Here is a 12,805-nt window from a genome sequence, read left to right as displayed (position 1 = left end):
AATTCAAGTCTTCCCATACTTAGCTGTTGTGTGTCCAGCAGGAAATGTTGTTTTATTTTCAGTCTGACACAGTGCTCTCTGCTGACATCTCTGGCCGAGATCCAGAGGTCCAGAGCAGGAGAGGTTTTCTATGGGGATTCATAGAAAACCTAAACAGAGTTCCTGTCTCGGCCAGAGTTGTCAGAAGAGAGCACTGTGTCAGACTGAAAATAAAACATGCAGGACATACAGCACCTAATAAGTATGGGAAGACAAGATTCTTTAATAGAAGTAAATTACAAATCTATATAACTTTCTGACACCAGTTGATTTGAAAGAAAAATATTTTCGCTGGACAACCCCTTTAATAATCATGTCCCCTGTACCAACCATTAATGCTAAAGGCCGAGCAGGTGGCGATAAGGAGCACAGATCTCAATAAAAGCCATTTGTTGGAGAGCCTTTAAAAGGATTCACAATAAATCGTTGTACCGGACTGCACTGGTTGTTCATGCAGCCCTATGGGCTCCTTGTTCATCTACTTCTTAAAGCAACCCACAATCTGCCCTCCCCAAACCACATACCTTCGGATAGCTGTTTTTAATCCAAGATCTGTCCTGGGGTCCGTTCGGCAGGGGATGCAGTTATTGTCCTAAAAAACAACTTTTAAACTTGCAGCCCTGTGTCAAATTGGAGTGGCCTAGAGTTAGGCTTGTACCGCCTCTCTGTCCCTCCTCTCCGCCCTCTTCATCATTAGAAATGCTCCAGGCAGGTTTTCTACTAATCATCACCTGTGTGAGCACGGCACATGGGCTGGATCCAGGGCCGTCTTAACAAAACTATGGGCCCCAGGGCACAGCTGTGAACTGGGCCCCCCGACCCAAGATCAAGTCCCCGCATCCCCCTCCCTCCTAACCTTGTGCTGTGCAGCCCGATGTGGGTGTATATTGTACTGTATGGTTCTGTATGGGTGTATATTGCACTGTATGGTTCTGTATGGGTGTATATTGTACTGTATGGGTGTATATGGTACTGTATGGGTGTATATTGCACTGTATGGCTCTGTATGGGTGTATATGGTACTGTATGGTTCTGTATGGGTGTATATTGTACTGTATGGTTCTGTATGGGTGTATATTGTACTGTATGGCTCTGTATGGGTGTATATGGTACTGTACGAGTGTGTATTGTACTGTATGGGTGTATATTGTACTGTATGGTACTATATGAGTATACGTTGTACTGTATGGTTCTGTATGGGTGTATATTGTACTGTATGGTTCTGTATGGGTGTATATGGTTCTGTATGGGTGTATATTGTACTGTATGGCTCTGTATGGGTGTATATTGTACTGTATGGTTCTGTATGGGTGTATATTGTACTGTATGGCTCTGTATGGGTGTATGGCTCTGTATGGGTGTATATGGTACTGTATGGTTCTGTATGGATGTATATTGTACTGTATGGTTCTGTATGGGTGTATGGCTCTGTATGGGTGTATATGGTACTGTATAGTTCTGTATGGGTGTATATTGTGCTGTATAGTTCTGTATGGGTGGGTGTATATGGTACTGTATGGTTTTGTATGGGTGTATATTGTACCGTATGGCTCTGTATGGGTGTATATTGTACTGTATGGCTCTGTATGGGTGTATATTGTACTGTATGGCTCTGTATGGGTGTATATTGCACTGTATGGTTCTGTATGGGTGTATATTGCACTGTATGGTTCTGTATGGGTGTATATTGCACTGCATGGTTCTGTATGGGTGTATATTGTACTGTATGGCTTTGTATGGGTGTATATTGCACTGTATGGTTCTGTATGGGTGTATATTGCACTGTATGGTTCTGTATGGGTGTATATTGTACTGTATGGCTCTGTATGGGTGTATATGGTACTGTATGGTTCTGTATGGGTGTATATTGTACTGTATGGGTGTATATTGTACTGTATGGGTGTATATGCTACTGTATGGTTCTGTATGGGTGTATATGGTACTGTATGGTTCTGTATGGGTGTATATTGTATGTATATTGTACTGTATGGTTCTGTATGGGTGTATATTGTACTGTATGGGTGTATATTGTACTGTATGAGTGTATATGGTACTGTATGGTTCTGTATGGGTGTGCATCGTTCTGTATGGATGCATATTGTTCTGTATGAGTGTGTATCCTATCTGGAGCAGTTTAGCAGCATCTGTGTTTTTTTTTTTCATTCTTCTCCTTCAATGCTCAGGAGCAGAAAAAAACCCCACACAAATGGGAACCAAGCCTAACATGTGTAAAGATTATAATCTGCAGTCTGGGGGGGGGGGGGGGTGGTACAGCAGCCTCAAGTGTGTTGGGGCACAGCAGCCTGAAGGAAAGAGCACAGCAGTCTAGTGGGGGGGGGGGGGGGTGCACATTGCAGCTTGGGAGGTACAGATCAGCTACAGGTGGACAGGGGCAAAGCAGCCTGGGGAGAGGGGGCAGTTATAGGGAGAACAGGGGTAGGGGTGTGTGTGTGTTTTCTTCTCTCAGCCCAGCTCTGCAGACTCCCCCCTCTTCTCTGTCCCGACCTCCCTGCTATCTACAGCCCCAGGTACCTGACATTTCCTGCAGTGGAGCCCAGGACAGGAGGGGGATGGTCAGGAAGCCCTGTAGCTGGAGGCAACTGTAGGGGGAGGAGCTTCAGCCGCCCACATCACAGGCCGGCCCTGCAGCTTGTTTATGTGAGGAGAGGAGAGGGCTGGGGCAGTACGGCCCTGTAATGTACTGGGGAGAGGGGGGGGGACAGTGTGGCTCATCAGCTTCCCTTCCTTTCTGCAGGGTAGGCGGCTGCCACTGGGGCCCCCCATGAGTCATAGGCCCCCGGGCAGCCGCCTACCCTGCCTAATGGAAAATATGGCCCTGGCTGGATCGTTAAAGAGAATGTACCATCAGGTACACTCTCTTTAAAATCGCACATGAGTCGAACGGCGCTGGCATGGGAAAGCCGGTGCCGCGGTCCCTTTTTTGAACAGCGGCCAGTTCCCCCATACGCCACCGTTCAATTCATGGTTACCGGGACGGGGGTAAAGCACAGGAGGCGGGCTGGCCCACCCCCATTAGGAGGAAACCCCCGCCCCTCCATGGCACTGCCAGCATTAATTCTAAAGGAGCTGCGTCATGGAGGGGCAGGAGTTTCCTCCCACTGGGGGCGGGCCGATCCACCTCCTGTGCTTCCCCCCCCGTCCCGGTAACCGTGGATTTAATGATGATGTACGGGGTAACCGGGCCGCGGTTCAAAAAAAGGACCGCAGCACCAGCTTCCCCATGCCGGCGCTGTTCGACTCATTTGTGATTTTAAAGACAGTGTACCTGATGGTACATTCTCTTTAAGGCACCTGTGCAGTGTTCAGACAAGTGAGAAATAAAAAAAAATTGTGCCAGGACCATTCCTAATGGTAAAGAGGGTGAGGAGGAGTGACGGAGAGGCGGAGCAAGGTTAGGGAATAGACACTCGAGGCCACGCCAATTTTACACAGGGCTGCAAGTTTAAAAGTTGTTTTTTTTAGGACAATAACTGCATCACCTGCCCAACAGACCCCAGGACAGATCTTGGATTAAAAGCAGCTGACGGTACAAGCGGTTTGGGAAGGGCAGTGTTAGGAATGTGCAGTAGCCTGGTGTGAACTGGGCTTGGTTTTTTGCTTTTGTGTGACACACTCGATTGCTTTTCAGCTTCCGGCAATGCAAGAGTTCACCCAACAGGTGGGCGTCATCAGGAGGAGGGCTTCATAAGTCACGTCACAACCCGGGGAAAAATGCCTGTCCAGGCTGATGGACTGGCCGCTCAGCCGATCAGTGACTGGAGCAGCAACCCTTCTCAGTCACTGACTGGCTGAGCTGCCATTCCCTCAGGCGGGTCATGACATGTCAGCATCGAAGATCCAAGAGCCCAGCAGGGGTCCTGAGGCAAGTCCTGCTGCTCACTGCGGGCACAGGGAGAGGCAAGTTCGTACTCCTGATCAAAGTCCCCACTACCCTTGCCGGTTGCCAGATTTTAAAGTTGGCTGGACCTCTCCTTTAAGCAACATTTTCTCTTATTATCAATAAAAAGGGTTTTTTTCCCTTTTTTTTGTGTTTGGAGAGGGCAGTGTGCGGCCAATGACTATAATTTAAATGGCCTTACAAAACATCCATTCATCCAACAAATGTTTGTGGCTTGCCAGTGATACTTTTGGCCAGCATCTGGACTTATCACATGACAACTACAGGTGCGAGATGCAATGATTAAAGGAGTTATCCAATCCTAGAAAAATATGCCCGTTTTCTTCCAGAAACTGCACCACTCTTGTTCTCTGTTTGGGTTTAGCTCAGTTCCCATAAAGTGAATGGAGTTGAACTGCAATACCACACAAAAACAGGGTGGTGCAGTTTTTGCAAGAAAGTAGCTGTCTTTTTTGTAATCCAGAACAACCCCTTTCAGGGTGTATTCACATGTTCCATGAATATTGTCTGTGCACAGACTGGAATCAAGGAACTGCCAGCATCATGATACACTATGATGCCAGAAGCTCCTAATCCTAGTAGTGACACAGCCGCAGTACAGTAGCGCCAAGATTTAAAATGATTAGGAGCTTCCGGCATTATAACAAATCATGATGTCGACAGCTTAGCATATTATTCCGCAGCACATCGTCCGTGCAGAGAACGTTTAAATGCCTCCTCATTGTGTTTGCAACCACTTGCTCTTACCACTGCGTGGAAGAACAGACTTATATAGGAAGATTATCCAGAAAGAGCGCTCCTAGGAACTTTTATTTGCCCAATAACTGTCCAATGTAAAAGGGCCTTTAGATATGCTTTACTTGGGGTATGATACACATCCAAGGACCTTTTGCAGCATCTAAAGTTGGACCCTGGCTATGTGATGTAATATATTCTTCCCTAATATAAGCTATATGCCTAGAGGCTGGCAATGTATCTTACTAGAATCTAAGTGATATAGCTAAAGGCCAATCACAGATGTGTTCTGAAGATTAGCATATTCACAACATAGCAATCATTATGCTTATTATTTAACTATGTATTCATTACACTTGTAACATCTGTAGGACTGTGAGTGGTAATAAGGACATCCACCAAGTGAAACAAGATATGTCTGTGGAGCCAAGAAAGAAGAGAATCCATGTGAAAGGGACTCTGTCACCTCCAAATCACCTTCTATCAATTTCCATCTGATTACAAACTCTTCATTATAATCTTAAGCCCTCTCCATGCATCATGATGCCCAGTTTGTAGGCTTACAGGACGGAAGTTGCAGATATGGAATCAGTATCTATTATTCTATCATACTATTTACAGATGACTTTAGTTTAGGGGTGGAGTGGGGTGGCTTTGAGGTAACAAAGTCCTTATAAAAAGGTTTCATTAATCCCAGCAACAATGATATTGGCTTTTAAAAGCTCTTATTGGCTCAGCAAACATAGCAAAACAAAAACAAAAAATAAATTCATAAAGAATGTGTACACACACACATATATCAATACAGCTGTGAATCACTATATTTTAAAAGTATGTGAGCTATATGGTTCAAGATACATATCTACGTACACTGAAGGCAGGACTTGAATATTTCTAAATGATGCCTTGAGTGCCAGTGCTTACTTTAGTTCTGACATTAATTCCATGATGAACTAGGAAGATCAGGGTGAGCACAACTACACATTGCAGCCAACCAAGAGAACACTGGAAACATACTGCATCGCTTTGTAGGATAATATAATTTAAACAAAAGAACATAAGAATTAAATGGCAAGATAAATAAATTGTTTCTAATAAAATATGTAATTATAACCAGTAAGCAATGCTGCTGTTCTGCAATCTATGGGGAACACAATAGCTCTTTAATGAATTATTGCAAAATCACTAACTTTGCATTTTCTGTGCATCTAAAAATGTAAGAATTACAGTAATTAGGAACCGGAAAACCTAATGACGTTAATTTTCACTTTAATGCCCCAGATGTTATGCTGTTAATTGATAGAACATATTTATTCCTAAATAAATGTATTCACAGCGAAAATATGGGTAATCAGATTTGATGTGAACTTCTGTCTAAACATTTTCAGATCTTCAATCATACACAAATTTTCGGGAGCGTAATTAGTATTTGCTGACTGCAAATTGCACTTTAATTGACAAATTGCTGTGTGTGTTGCTGTGGATGGGATATGTGTCTTGTCTGCTTCGTAACTTTTGATAGATTGAGAACACAAAACCAGGAAAAGTGTCAATAGCAAATCTGTATGTTAGTGACAAGCATCAGTCCCCTGATGAGTAGGAGTGCGAGGCACGCTTATTAAAGAAGCTGACTGTAATTTATCATTACTGTTTGCACACAAATATTTAGGCCTTTATGACAGGTGCCTCACACAAAACAACAATTAGGACTATCAGATTTGCAAGGTCTTAAAAGAACATTTAAAAGAAAAACAGGCAGGTCATACACAGAGTGGTTACAGCACATGGCAGATCTCACAGAGACATTTTACACTGTATACAGGTTTAGCAGCTATGTCGGCAGTTCTGAACTTCTACTATCATTGTGACGGAGCTTTGAAGGTAACTCCTAAAATGTTTTATATATAACTGTTTTTTATTGACATTTTTTATCAATTACAATAATGTTAGCACTCTGTAATCAAGGGCACTTTATAAATAATGATAATATGCATCATGTACACTGTAAAGAAAAATGTAGCATTAAAGATTGCATGGAATACAAGATGTGTACAGTACAGTGTACAGGTGCTGAGTTTAGACTTTCAAAACCAGTAAAAACAAAAAGAAGGGGAAGTGATAGACAAGACAAGAAATAAGAGGAGTAGCTGAGATGAGGGAAGTGCAAATATACAGCTACGGAAGCTTTGTAATGAGCCCATCAAGAAGATCAAGAAGGCCTATGAGTCTCCCACAGGGACCAAACAGTCTTGAAGAGTCCTGGCTTATTACTCAGCATTGCAGTTAGGTGCTCCATATTACGCACATCAAGTATTTCCATTGTAAGATGGGGGAGTTGGCTGCTTCCAGAGTTGTGCAATGGCACAGCAAACTGCTTTAAGATGGAGCAATAGTAGAAGGATCTTACGACCATGTTTCTCCATTGAAGACATTGAAGAGATAGAATAGTGAATAGTGAGGCTTGTAATGTCCTTAATAAGAGACTGGACCATTTTCCAGTAGGGGACCACAGGGGGCAAGGACCAGTAAATATGCAACAGGGTACCAACACTGTGCTAGCATCTCCAGCAGAGGTTGGAAACAGATGGGTTAATGGCATGTAATACTTCAGGCGTATAGTACCAGAGCATCATTATCTTGTATTTGTCATCTTTATAGGTATATAGTTGCTCTGTCCCATATTATGCACCAAACATCTTAAGAAAGTTGGCCATGAAACAGCCCTTCCCATTTAACCATATAAACTTAAAGGATATCAGATTTCTCCATTTGAATTGGGGGATACAAGACCTTTTGTGGAGACTCCTGCCGAATCTTTCAAAAGTAGTTAAGACGGAGGTGGACTAAAATATAAAAGGACATAAGAGGGTGAATTTGCAAAGAGTAGTAGTAAACATATGACGTTAAAGGGATTTTTTTAGTCCAAGTAAACCAGATCTCCCTAGTATAAAAGTATGTGTCCTAGCAAGAAAATCTTGCGAGGCCACCCATACTTTTGGGAGCTTTCAGTATAAGCTTAGACATCCTATAGCACCTGCTGGCCCACGTGAAGTGGAGAACAGAAGCCTGCAAGGCCTTAAGGACCCCCGAGAAAAACAAAAACCGTCAGAGTCTCAACATAATACAGTAATTTTGGCAAGATCATCATCTTGATAGCGACTACCCTTCCTAATAGAGAGAATAGGAGGGTGGTCCACTTATATAGCAGAGACTTTATACTAGTGAAAAGCGATGGTAAGTTGTGCGCTAGAGAGATACTTAAGGGAGGAATTCTGCCAGTAGTATGGAGGTATGGAGCAATGTGTCTGGGATGTTTATGGGTCAGGCTTCTGTTTTAGAAGCACTGTATTTATTTTGTTGCCTGACTGCTTACTAAAAGAGGTAAGAAGGGCATGCTTCGGTTCTTAAAAGCAACTCTGTATCCACCAACCAACCCCACCAAACCGGTATTATCAGCAGTTTCATAGGAGTAAATCCTTACCAGTCGTGTCTTTTAAAATACGTCCAATTCCTTGGTTAGAGCAAAAAATTATCTTTTAAACTTGCAGCATTGTGTGCTGATGTGGCCTAGAGTGTCTGTGCCACAGGTCTGTGACGCCTCTCCTTTCTTCCCCCCACCCTCCTAATCATTAGGAACACCCCCAGGCAGGATTTCTATTCATCACCTGTCTAAATAATTCACATGTGCCACAGGTGCACTGTTTAGACGAGCAACAAACAGAAATCCTGCCAGGGGGAGGGTGGGAAAGAAGAAAGGAGAGGCATTGCAGACCTGGCGTTGCAAAGACACTATAGGGAATGCCAGTATGACACAGTGCTGCAAGTTTAAAAGATAATTTTTTGCTCTAACCAAGGCCCCGGGCACATTTTACACGACATGAACGGTAAGCATTTACTCTCATTAAACGGTACTAGCGGTTTGGTGGGGTGGGTTGGTGGATACAGAGTTGCTTTAAGATCAATATTAAGCAGGGTAGTGGAATTATAGTTTCCACATTCAGTTGGGTCCTTGCCTTATTTGGGGATTAAGGAGATAAAAGCATGTGACATCTTTGAAGGGACTTGGGCATCCTCTAGAAAAAAATTAAACAGGGGGATCAGATGAGGTGTAACGAGAGGGGCGCATACACGATAATATAGGTTAGTCTATCAGAACCTTAGGACTTGCTCGATGGCAACATTGAGAATTTCTCCTAATTCCTCAGCTATAACTGTGGCATTAAGTTGCTCCAGGGATTCAGTGGAAAAGGTGGGGAGGTGACATGAATAAGGAATGTGTCTAAAAGTTGTTGCTGCTCAATTGGGGCTGTCTGCAGTGCATTAGGAAGGTCATAGATCTGAGCAAAGTAGGCACAAAAAGCTCCACTATGGCGGCAGGGTCATGTTTCAAGGTACCATCCCTCTCCTTGAGACTATGAGGAGTTTGTTGCTCTGTGCACTTCCGAAGCTGTTTTGTTAATAGTGGTAGCTTTATTGCTTTCCTCATTGTAGCGCTGCCTAGTATATAGAAGTTTTTCGACGGTATTTTAGACTGGCACTAGTTCCTTGGTGGTATAGTAAGTGATGGAACAGGCATCACAAGGTTTAGATGAAGTGACGACGGGTCTCAGTGCTCAGTGGGCTCTGTCTAACTTAATGGCAGTTGTGGCTGGCTGGCCTAGAATGTCATTGAAGATATTTTACAAGCTGTCTTCAATGTCTTCTGTGGCTGTTTCTGGTAGGCCCTGAACCCACATCTTGTGGCATCTGCCTCTATTATTAGGATCTTCTAAGGCTGGGTTTACATATATAAGTTTGCATCAGTTGCAGTTTTTGTCTAAAAACTGACCACAACTGATGTCACAACTGATGCGAAAATTACATCAGCTGTCATCAGTTTTTCTATCCTTCTTTTTATTAAAAACCATCAGTTTCCATCATATGTCACAAGTTGCTCTCATCAGTTGTAATTTTTTCCCCAGTATGTTTTCCTGTCATTTTCAATGGGATTTGCGGGGGAGCGCACAGGGGGGCTATATACTACTGGTGGAGTAACGGGGCTGCTATAGGGTGCTATATGTGAGTGCGGCGCCGCGGCGGGCACTATTTCATATTTTGAACTGTCCCATTTAAAAGAATGGGATCAGTTCAGTGATGCCGCACCAACGCACATATGTAAACCCGGCCTAAGTGTTGCGTAGGTATTTGCTACTAGTCGAGGCATGCTTGGGGAGACTAGAGATGCATTTGCGTGTCTCATCTTGAGACTATTCTAGAGCGTCCACTCAGTCAGTGACATATTTGAGGTTGTGGCGCATTTGTGCTATTTCTGATCTACATGTTTCTTTCACTTCAGAGAACAGGGACTGATAGTGAGATGTAGTAGGTAGAAATTGCAGCAGCTTGCGCCATTCAGAAGGATCCAGACAGTGCACTGGTTGTTCAGAGTTGTTAATAGACTCAGATAAGTAATGTCATTCTTTGGCAGAGGTTAGAATAGAAGGTGTGGCACCATAGTCCTCCTCCTGACCACCCTGTGACAGTAGAAGAAGCCTTTTTAGCTGAGACTGCCTAAGATCTGGAAGGCATAGTGACAGAAGTACGTAAAGACTGAAGACAATGTATATTGGAGCTGTGATCCAAAAGCACAGTGGGTCTGCTGTATTTGCAAGAAAGGAAAACTAGAGGTGCAGCAGGGTGATGGACTAGGTATAGCAGTATGCTGTGAAGTGGTTATGTCCCCTTGAGGTATAAAGATGTCTGGCAGGGTTCTTTGCGTGAGGCACCTCTGCTGTAATGGTGGGCAAGGTACTGGGGGCCACTTGGTGGGTGGTAGAGGGCTGAGGAAATGAGGTGGCCAGGTTGGAGTTTGAGCATCTCTGAATGTTGATATTATTTGTGAGCTAATGACTAGGTAAGATAATGCAGCTGGATGATCAAGGGTATTATTGTACATGGTCACCACCCACAAACAGGGGGTGGCTTATTTGTGTGACGTAGTTTGGCAAAAAAGTGCACTAATAAATGTGGTGATCGTCTGTGGAGAGTGCTCAAACTTATAATGAGGCTAATATATTTTTTTTGTACCCTCTAACTAGTACAGCCATAAGCTGTATTCATGTTTTCCCAGACTCCCCAGGGCTGCATTCAACTTCTTAAGCCGCCAGTGTTCAAATGCTGAATGATCAAACTAAAGCATGCTCGAGTTGCGCTCACCTCTAGTTATCATCAACAGACTGGTACTAGGTAGGATGACTCATTTAAATGGTGAGAGACATCATGTAAATAGTCATTGTCCTTGGACTGCCAGTAACCAAGCAGGATAATGCAGATCCCTCATCTATGTCGTCAACATCCCTGGGCTGCATATCAGGAGCTGTCTGAACATGGCCAAGCTATACATAGGATTGTATGCCAGGCAGTGTAACATTTCTGCTAATAATTAGGCAATAAAAGAATCTGGTGTTTAGCACAACAGCTCATTCATGTTAAGATGAAAAAAAGCATGAAAAGATGTTGGAAATCATCCCACTGTGAGCAACAAATCCTGTCTCCTGTTCGTAACTTCTTTTCTCTCAAGACATATCTGAGCGAGCTGCTATTATCATTTCTGATATACAAGCATTTTGAGTATAATTTATAGGTGGAGAGAGTCACAGATTTGAGATACCTGAACCTGACATTGAATTTCTACATAGCTGCAGGGGGATGGCTGGGTTATTGCAGGCTTCAAAAACCTTCCTCAGCATTGACTTTTCAATGTAAGATCAGCAGTACAGATTTAGGGTAAGAATCAAAAACAGGAAACATTTTTTCCCCACTGTCACTTCTTGTGTCTAAAGGTGTTAACACCCACCTAATTACGGCTATGGTTGGTGTTAATAACTCTGACCGATAATTCCCCTTTTTTAAAGCTGCTGTTAACTGCAAGTAACATAATGCTATGTTTGAATGCACCAGGCTGCCACTACTGCAGCAAAGTGAATACTTTCAAGTTTTTATGTCCAGTCAATAACATTTGAAATAAAAATAGAAGCCCCATCCCTGTGTACTAAATTACAGCAGCAAAGCATCTGCTAGTGATTCTTCAGGTTGTGAAAGTGATAACTAGCCTGAAGCAATTACCCCACACTCACATTTTAGGGTAAGTTTAGAGCCGCAAATTCCTGTAAAATACATGTGGATGGGCTTTGAGAGAGCCCTTCTCAGGTTTACTAAGCACACTGGGATACTTTTCTGCTTAAACAGAACATGTGATACCTGATACACTGAGTATAATTATATCACCTGTGACATGCTAAGGAAATCCTCAAAACATGGCCCACTGGGGGTACTTGGGAAACACTTGAAGCACTGTGAGGCCCTTTGAAATGTCTCTGCTAGTAGAGCCATACAGGAAACAGGTCACTGATCTCAGGGAGACCAGCCAAAGAGAACACTATCGGCAGCCGGTTAATGCGCTCAATACAGTGAAGTCCTAGGTGCATTGCTCCCTGGGATATATAAATATGCAAAAAAAGAGCCTGTGGAGCCTCATTTAAGAGTCTCAGAACATAGGACTAGCCAGATATCCCTCCGGGATGGGCTCAGCCCACACTGGACCTTTTTCTGTCTATTACTCATTGGAGTGGAGTACGTTCCAGCACTCAGCCTGGGATCACCCTTGAGCAGGTAGGTGATCTTAAACTTTCTGTTTGTTGTATCATGAACGACTCTCTGTAGTGGACCATCATCCTGCAGCTGAAATGGTGCAGGGGGTTCCTAAGTGCTTATGTGAACACATTTGCAATATCTGTGCCAGGTTCAATATGTGTGCAGTTATTGTGCTGTTATTACTGAGACAAATTACAAATTAACTAGTGCCAGAGATTTGTAATTTAATTCTATTAAACAAAAGTCTTTCAGTACTTATCAGCTGCTGTATGTCCAGCAGGAAGTGGTGCATTATTTCCAGTCTGAAGAGCAGGAGAGGTTTTCTATGGGGATTTTCACAGAAAGAGGTGGCAGCAGGGAGCAGACTGACTGTGTCAGACAGAAAAGAATATGCCACTTCCTGCAGGACATACAACAGTCAGGGCCGTATTTACCATCAGGCACCCGTGGTCCGGTGCCTAGGGCAGGACCTTGCAGGGG

The sequence above is a fragment of the Dendropsophus ebraccatus genome, chromosome 4 (genome assembly GCF_027789765.1).
Source record: "Dendropsophus ebraccatus isolate aDenEbr1 chromosome 4, aDenEbr1.pat, whole genome shotgun sequence".
Lineage (NCBI taxonomy): Eukaryota > Metazoa > Chordata > Amphibia > Anura > Hylidae > Dendropsophus > Dendropsophus ebraccatus.
The sequence above is the reverse complement of the archived record's forward strand: the minus strand, read 5'-3'. Positions refer to the sequence as shown.